An 8446-nucleotide genomic window follows, 5' to 3' on the forward strand; every position below is an offset into this window, starting at 1 on the left:
CTGGGTTCATCCCATCCCACTCCCCATCCCGTTGCGTGGCTAGTAAGTGGGAGAGTCGGCCAGATGGCCTGGGCTGTAGAACCCCAAGTCCTCAGTGCTGAGCCCCTCCACTGCTGCATCCCAGCCCCGTGGGAGGGGAAATTGCGGAACTATGGGGAAGGGGAGGAGATGGGACCAACTAGAAAGGAATAGCAGAGACCAAGCTTTTAATCCCCTGGGGCACCTGTCCTTGCACCATCGATTTGACCTCACCAGAAGCCCTTGGGTCCTTGTTTACAGCCAGTGCTGATGATTTGTCTCTCCCACCCATAGGTGAGGTGAATTTTTTGAGCAAAGATTTATTTGATTGATTTGCATCCTCATGGCCTCTTTATGAATTCTGGTTGGGACATTGTGTGGGCTGGCCCTGCCTCCCTGCCGTCTGCCTGCCCATTCTCCTATTTCTTCATAGAAGTCATCCCTGGCATCTTTGCTGCAGTTTCCATTACTGTAATGGCACTGTTGGAAGCCGTCCCTGGGCTAGCAAGTGGGAGATTCACTTCCCTCTCCTTCTCTTGGAGGTTAGGTGGCCTCCCAGCTGTTAGAGTGATGGAACTTTCTACCAGGAACCAGCCTTGAGGATGGTTAATGCAGGGGCCATTCATTCTGATAAGGCACAGAAGCCCCTGGGGCACTTCATAAAAAATGAAACGCCCCTGCCCACCTGGGATCTCTCTAGTCTACTAGTAGAGTTGCCTGAGTCTGTATTTTTTCACAAGCTCTTCAGGGTCTGGGGACTACAAAACACTGGTCTTCATGGATCAGGTAACCAGGCTTCTCGATGTCTGTAGGGTAATTTTTAAGTCCCTGGGTGTCCTGGCTTCTGGCTGCCGACCACTACCACCACTACCTCCTCTTTCCCATTCATCTTTCTGCAGCATTCCAGACACACTGGCCTCCTCCCTGTCACTCTATGTGGTATGTTCTTTCCTGCTTAACTTTCTGATTCTCAGTCCAGCGATTACTTTTTGTCAGAACACAGCTGCTTTAGCTTGGGGCTTAACCTTCTCTTCTCTCTCTCTCACTTTCACACATGCGCGCACACACCACACATACACACAGAGACAGTTTCTCTTTTTGGCAGGACATAAGCTACCCAGAGGCCCCTTAACTACAGAGGATATCTGGGCTCTGGCTGGACGAGACCCTGGATGCTCTGTTTCCTGCTGTGCATCCCAGTCTCTGAGTGTGGCTGGGTGGAAGGCTAGCTGTGCTATTTTGATAAGGTTATGAGAACCTGGCCTACTTTATGGGTCCCCAAGCACTGTACTTCAGGAAGGGAGGGGAATGTGGACTCTAGAGGGTGTGGCAATTGTGTGTCTGCTAAAGCAAGGTCTCCAGCTGGGTGGAACTAAAAGCTCACATGAGAGGATCTGGGGGCTGGGATGGAACACAGCGTGGTGAATGGGAGGAGATTTTAAAACTCTCGTTTGCTAATGGGACAGGATCGGAGTGCTGAAAGCAGGAAAAATTTAGAGGAATCTAAGGCAAGATTTCCTGACAGATTGTGGCTGCCCTGTTGATCCTTAGATCTTTCCTCTCCCGTCATCTCCAGTTGCCCTAGCTAGAGATACATGGGGTGAAAACTCCTCTAAAAATGCGTATTCCTTTAGGATGACGAAGGGACTACCAGCCACTCACTCTTCTTATTCACTGATTTCATCAAATTGTCTTTAAAGAATCACAGAGGTGCCAGAAGCCATCCCATCATTTTAGAGCTGGAAACTGAGGCCCCCAAAAGGGTAATGATTTGTCAAAGGTCAGACAAATACTTTGGAGCACAGGCAGGACTAGCTAGATCCCAGATCTCTTGACTCCATGTACAGTGCTCTCCACTGCTGCCAGGGTGGGTCTTCAGACTCCTGCTAGACTGATTTCATTGGCCCCTGGTAAAATCAGAAAAACAAGGGCAAGTGGGATACTCTGAACACAGCTGTCAGGTTGCCACCTTGTTCTGATCGCCCCCTCTTCACTCTGTTGATGAGGGAGAGATTCCCATCCTAGGGCTTTGGAGATGGCTGAGCACATGACATCTGACACTAGACAGATGAGATTGACAGCAATTTATTAGTCACACATACTCACAGCCCAGCAGAGGACACCACATGCCATGCACTGCCACACAGGAGTTGCTCTCAGGAACAGAGAACAACCAGGAGCTGTAGGAGGCTGGCTTTGTAGTAGCAAAAGGGTGGGATGTCCCTGTTTCCCTCAGGAGGATATGATTGGCTTGTTTGACTAATTCTGTGGGCTGGCAGGGAACTGAAGCCCCCGACTCAGGGATAAGCAGGAACTATGCATGGTCCCTGTGATAGGACGGTTGATTGGCTAGGGGACCTTATCAGCAGAGCTTGTGGTTAGGCCACTTGAGACCCTCTCAGTTTTGTCAGATGTCAAGACAGCACAACTATTGAGCCCTAATTTTGGGCTAATTGAGGCCTAATTCCACACACCTGCCCTTCCTTGGGAAAGCCTATACTTTCATTCTAAGGTTATGTCTGTCTGTTTTTTTAAGTGGTGGTGGTAGATGGTATGTATGTTTTTAATGTCCTTATAAGGCAAAAAAAGAAAATTGGTAACTTGCTGTTGATCCTCAGACTTCTTTGGAAATGTGACTTGTCTATGAAATTAAAAAGTCTTAGAGTCACTGCTCTACACTCCGCTCCCTCTCCTTATCTCTAGTTGAGGTCAACTCCCCGAGTGAGGTCACTCCCTGAAGAACCGAGTATTTGCTTGGAGAATATGACAAAAAATAAAGGCTATATCTTAGAACACAGGCCAAGGGCAGGAGGACAAAGCACCAATAGAGAAATAATTTTCAACATTTATTTAAAAAACTTTAGTCCTGGATATTTAATTAATCAAATAATTAAAAGACATTATTGTTCTAGGCACAATGTTCTGGCACAGGACTAGACCCTGGGAAACAAAGATTAATAGAGCACCATCTCTGCTATCAAAGGCTTGTACAGTGGGGGAGACAGAAGTGGTATATAGAGAATTAGAAAACAATAGTGCAGAGGTAGAGATGTATAGAGGGTAATGTGGGAGCCCAAAGGAGGGACAACTGATGACTCAGTCTGTCAGAGAGGCCTTCTTGGAGGAGGTGAGGCATGAACTGAGGCTTTAAAGATGAATGGGAGTTGCCCAGGTGTGGTGGATTGTTACATTCACGGCCTCCAATGAATCATGCATCCTGGTGTCCATGCCTGTGTGATTCCCTTCCACACTGATTCTGGGCTTGGCCGTGTGCCTTCCTTTCGCCAATGGGCCTTCAGCAAATGTGATGTAAGCAGAAGCTTGATGAGTGTATGTTGGGACTTGTCTTCTTGGAATTCAGTTGCCACGTGAGGAAGTTTGAGCTAGCCATGTGGAGAACTGAAGCACCTCAGGTTACATCAGTGACCATTTGGGATCAGCCGGCCCCCGCCTGCCCTGACACATGATCACAAAAGCGTGTGTAATCCCAACTGACACCACACAGGACAGAAATGAACCATCCCAGATAGGCCTACTAAGGTGATATTAGAAACTGGGTACAAATTGTTTGCCATTCCTTCATCAAGAAGTGAAATCTATATCCCCTTTCGAATTCTAACGGGCTTGTGACTGCTTCGACCAACAGAGTATGGCAGAAGTGTTGCTAAAAGACTTTTGAATTTAGGTCTTAAAAGGCCATATAACTTTGACTTTGTTGACTGGAACGCTCACTCTTAGAGCCACCATGTAAGATGGACTACCCTGAGACTGCCGTGCTGGAAGGAAGCCCTAGTGACATGGGGGGCGTTGTGTAAGCACTTTTGTACACAGTCCCAGGTGAACTTACCCTTCAGAGTCAATTCCACCCAAGCTCCAGACATGTAAATAAAGAAGCTTCCAGATAGTCCCAGCCCCAGGTGTTTGAGTTGTCCGCCTAACCATTCAAGTTTTCAAGCTGAGGCCCCAGATATTGTGGGACAGAGACAAGTCTGAATTCCTGATCCACAGAATCCCTGAACTTGATAAAATGGTGGTGGTTTTAAGCTGTGGTTTTAGGTGATTTGTTATGTGGCAATAGACACCTGCTACAGAAATTGGTACCTAGAAGTATGGCGCTGCCTTAGAAACCTAAACAAGTGGCATTGGCTTTGGAACTGGGTGTGGTGAAGGCTTGAATGAAAAAAAGCAGCGAGGAGACCGTTGTTCAGGCTGAATGAACCGTTAGGAGAGGCTGGAAAAGTTGTAAGGAAGCAGCTTGGAGGCGGGACCGAAGATGGCTTGTGTTATACAGTGGTAAAAAAATTGGCAAAACTGTTGCTTGTGGTAACTTAGAAAATAGGAAGTGCGCCTAATGAAGTTGTGGATTTGGCCAAAGAGATCCAGAGATGAATGTTGAAAGTGTTCTTTGGGTGCCTCTAGCAGTCATAAGAAGATATTATAAGAGAGAGAGGAGCTAAGTAAGAATCTGTCCAGTTTGCTGGATCGGAAAAGAACACTAGTTCTCATTTCCAGGCTCTCCAGCAGGCAACAGGTTCCAAAAGTAAGAACTGACCTAAGAGTAAAGATTAAATCAAGGGTGTGATTGTAGAACCTTTGTTGAGACCCCAGGAATATTTAAGGTGGTGATAAGCAGACCTTCTTAGTTAAGTAAAAGGGTTTCTAAGAATATTAAGGATGTGGTCCCATAGCCGAAGTAGAGTCTTCTTGAAATTAATTGTGTATGTGGTTTTTGGTGCATGAAGTAAACCCAATAATACACACAGAAAATCCATAAAGTTTTAAAGAATATTGTATTGGCAAAAACACTATGCGTTTGGGCTAGAAGGGACTAAAACAGTTAAAAATGAAAAGAGGCCTTTGGGCACCTCTCTGTGGGCAGTAAGCTGGCCAATATTCACATGGGTCTTTTCTCATGGAAAAGGAAATCCTCTCACAGGGCAGAACCAAGAACCCAGATGGTGTCATGAGAAGGCAAGGAGAACTGGGCTCTGTTCAGGGGACGTTCCCTGCCTTCAGAGTAGGGGTCCTAATAGCAGTGCCTAGCTAGATTTCAGAATTGCTTTGAATCAGTGATTGCTACGTGCCTCCTGTTTCTCCCCTTTTTAATGGGAGAATCTATTGAGGTTCTCTTGTGCCTGCTTCACCATTTCACGCTGGGCACCTGAGGGCAGATATCTTGACTTGTTAGTTCACAGGTCTCTGGATCAAGAGGAGCCGCACCTGAGGATTGTACCCCAGGACACTCAGCCACATCCAGACCTGCTGCACGTTCTGAGATTATGGACTCTGAGCCTGGTGTCATCATTGGATACTACTGTGGGTGTCTTGGGGAGGGTGGGTGTATTTCACATGTGGGAAGTCTGTGCATCATTAGGGGGAGAGGGCAGACTATGGTAGATTGTCCCACTAATGGCCCCCCAGTGAGTCACACCTCTTCCGCCTTGATTAGGGGTTCAGCTATGTGACATGCTTTGACCAATGGGACTTCAGCAAATGTAATGCAGGCAGAGACTTCATAAGTGCTCGCCCATTAGGGCTTGCTTCCTGGAACCCAGCTGCCATGTGAGGAAGCCCAAGCTAGCCACGTGGAGAGACCTCTGCCCTCTCCCCCTAATGATGCACAGAATTCCCACATGTGAAATACACTCACCCTCCCCAAGACACCCACAGTAGTATCCAATGATGACACCAGGCTCAGAGTCCATAATCTCATAACGTGCAGCAGGTCTGGATGTGGCTGAGTGTCCTGGGGTACAATCCTCAGGTGTGGCTCCTCCTGATGATCCCTCTAGGATCATCCAGCCCCTAGTCCACCTGTCGACTGACCACAAACGCATAGGTGAGTCCAGCCAACTCTGTGTGGAGCACAGATGGGCCGTCCCAGTGTGCTGACTCACAGAATTGTTTTTGCCTTTAGTTCCTAGTCTGAGTGGTCTGCTACACAGCAATAGGTAACAAATAAACCAGGTGAAGAGAAGGAAGGGCATTTAAGACAGAGGAGACAACATGAACAAAAGCATATAGACCAAAGCAAATCAAAGTGGATATGGGAAAATACAGGGGGTTTGGGACTGCCTGAGGCAGTGAATGTTGAGAGGGGGAAATGGGGAGGAGTCAGTGGAGGAAGCCCTGGTCTGTTTGGACTTGGGTAATGGGGAGTCATCTGAGGTCCACAGGAATGGCGTGAAATGGCCGGATAGACGTGTTCTTTAGAAAGATTACCCTGGGGGCAGTGCGGGGGATGAACATCCGGCCACACAGATGCTCTCCTGCCCGGGAGGTTCTTTACTCCTGTAGTATGTTCAGAGCGGAGGAGGGAGGTAGATGGCAGCTTCTGGGGGAGCAGGGTGGTGTGAAAGACACTTCCTTGAGGTCAGGGTCCAAGTCTGTCTTTACTGCTGTGTCTCTACGGCCTCCGGGTCCTGGCGAAACTAGATTCTCAATAAATATTTTTCAGTGAACGTAGAAAGAAATAAGAGCAATCAGGTATTGTAGGTGCTGCCTATGAGGCAAAAGCAGAAGGAATTCCGAGGAGGGTTTGGGAGAAAGCAGTGGTTGTTTTTCTGGAAGGAAGAAGAAAGGCATTCCTCACAGAGGGAGTCTCAGAAGCAAAGGCATGGAGGCGTGAAGTGTGTCTGGGGAATTGCACATTCTGAAGTTCCGTGTGGTTTGAGCAGGGAGTAGGAGGAGGGGTGGTGCCTGAGATGTGGTTGGGGAGGGAGAAGTAGCCAGATCACAAAAGACTGGATTTATAAGGCTAAAGATTTTAGACTTTATCTGGTAAGCAGTGGGGAGCCATGGAAGGCTCTACAGCAGGGGAGAAGTGTGATGAGACTTGCATTTTGGAGAGATGAGTGGAAACTTGGGCAATGGTGTGGGATGGAAGGATGCACAGGAGTGGGTTCAGAGCATGTGGGGGCATAGGCAGTTCAGTTGAGGGGGATGAGGGCCTGAAATGGGGCAGGAGCAGTGGAGATGGAGGAGATGACACGGATGAAAAAGACCCACATCAGAGAAGTCAAACACATAGGCATTTCCTGGATGTGTTTGGTGAGGTGTTGCATGAACTCCCAGGTTTCTGGTGTGGCTACTCTGAAGGATGAGAAGCGACGAGGCAGCTCTGGGGCAAAACATCATGTGTTCAGTGTTGGCCGTGCTGAGTTTGAAGTACCTGAGGGATATGCAGGTGGAGAGGTCCAGGTTGGGGCTAAGGAGCAAGATCTGAGTGGAGGGTAGGTATCTGGTAGGTGTTGGGAATAGGTGGTAATGAGCGCTCAGGAGCATTGTAGGCCTAAGAAAACAGAAGGAGCACTGATGTTTAAGGGAGGAGAAGCGGCAAGGGGTGTGAGCAGGAGAACCAGGAGAGAGCCATATGGAGACAGGCAAGTTTCAGCATGGTGGACAGTGGTGTCAAGTAAAGACTAAAAAGCATCCCTTAGATTATGCAACAAGGAGGTCACCTTGTTTCAGAAGTGGATGGGAGCTGAAGTCTGAGGTCATTGTTTAACAATATAGTTTTTATTATTATTTAGGTCTGGCAAGGCCAAGAGGTCAGGAGATGACTACCATTGAAAAGGTAGTTTGTTGTATTCACAGATTGCAAGAGGAGGGCCACGCCGCCCATGGGGGCTACACTGGGAAGCACTGGGCTTGGTCAGGAGGCAGAGGGAGAGGGGGAAATTGTGGGCAAGAAGCTTTAGGTGGTTTCTGTGGGAAGGAATGGGTGAGGCAAGATGGAAAGGTTTAGAATTGGCTAATTAGAATAATTTTAGCAAGCTCTGGGGCACAGGAGGGTCTCCAGTTGGCTGGTGCCTGACCCTGGGATGATGAGGGCAGGTGGCTAGTAGCCTAGAGTATGAGGGCCTGATAAAGGAGATGGTTGAGGGGGCAGGCACTCTCAAATCAGATTGGTTAATTAAATTAGATTGCTTAATTAGAATGCTTGGTTTGCAGTAGTAAGGTGCACTTGTGGGTGAGTGGTTTACTGTCTCTCGGAACTGGCTAACCTTGGGAGGGGCAGTCCCCTCAGGTGTCAGAGCATCAGAATACAGAAAACAGAAGACCTGGTTGATATGGTCATGGGCTGGGGAGTGGGTGGGAAAAGATCCAGGATGTAAAGCAGAGGAACCCTGTAAGTGAGGGGCTGCTGGTGGCTCCCTCTTCCTTCAAAAGTGGTTGGAGGTAGGGAGGTGGGTTGCTGGTTTCCAAAGCATAGGGCTAGAGTCTCCTGTTGAGGCCAGGACCTACCCGCTGGTATGATCCTGCTCGTGCCGGTCTCCCTGGCAGCAGTGCCAGGTGAAGATGCTCGAGAGTATGGGCTGTGGGATAGCTTGGGCTGTCCAGCTCAACCTCAGGGCTTTGGCTTGGCTGAGCTCAGCTCTTCTTAGTCTGCGCAAAGTCAGTGAAGGGCCAGAAAGGGCTGTCTCAG

Source organism: Equus caballus, chromosome 7 (assembly GCF_041296265.1).
Source record: "Equus caballus isolate H_3958 breed thoroughbred chromosome 7, TB-T2T, whole genome shotgun sequence".
NCBI lineage: Eukaryota > Metazoa > Chordata > Mammalia > Perissodactyla > Equidae > Equus > Equus caballus.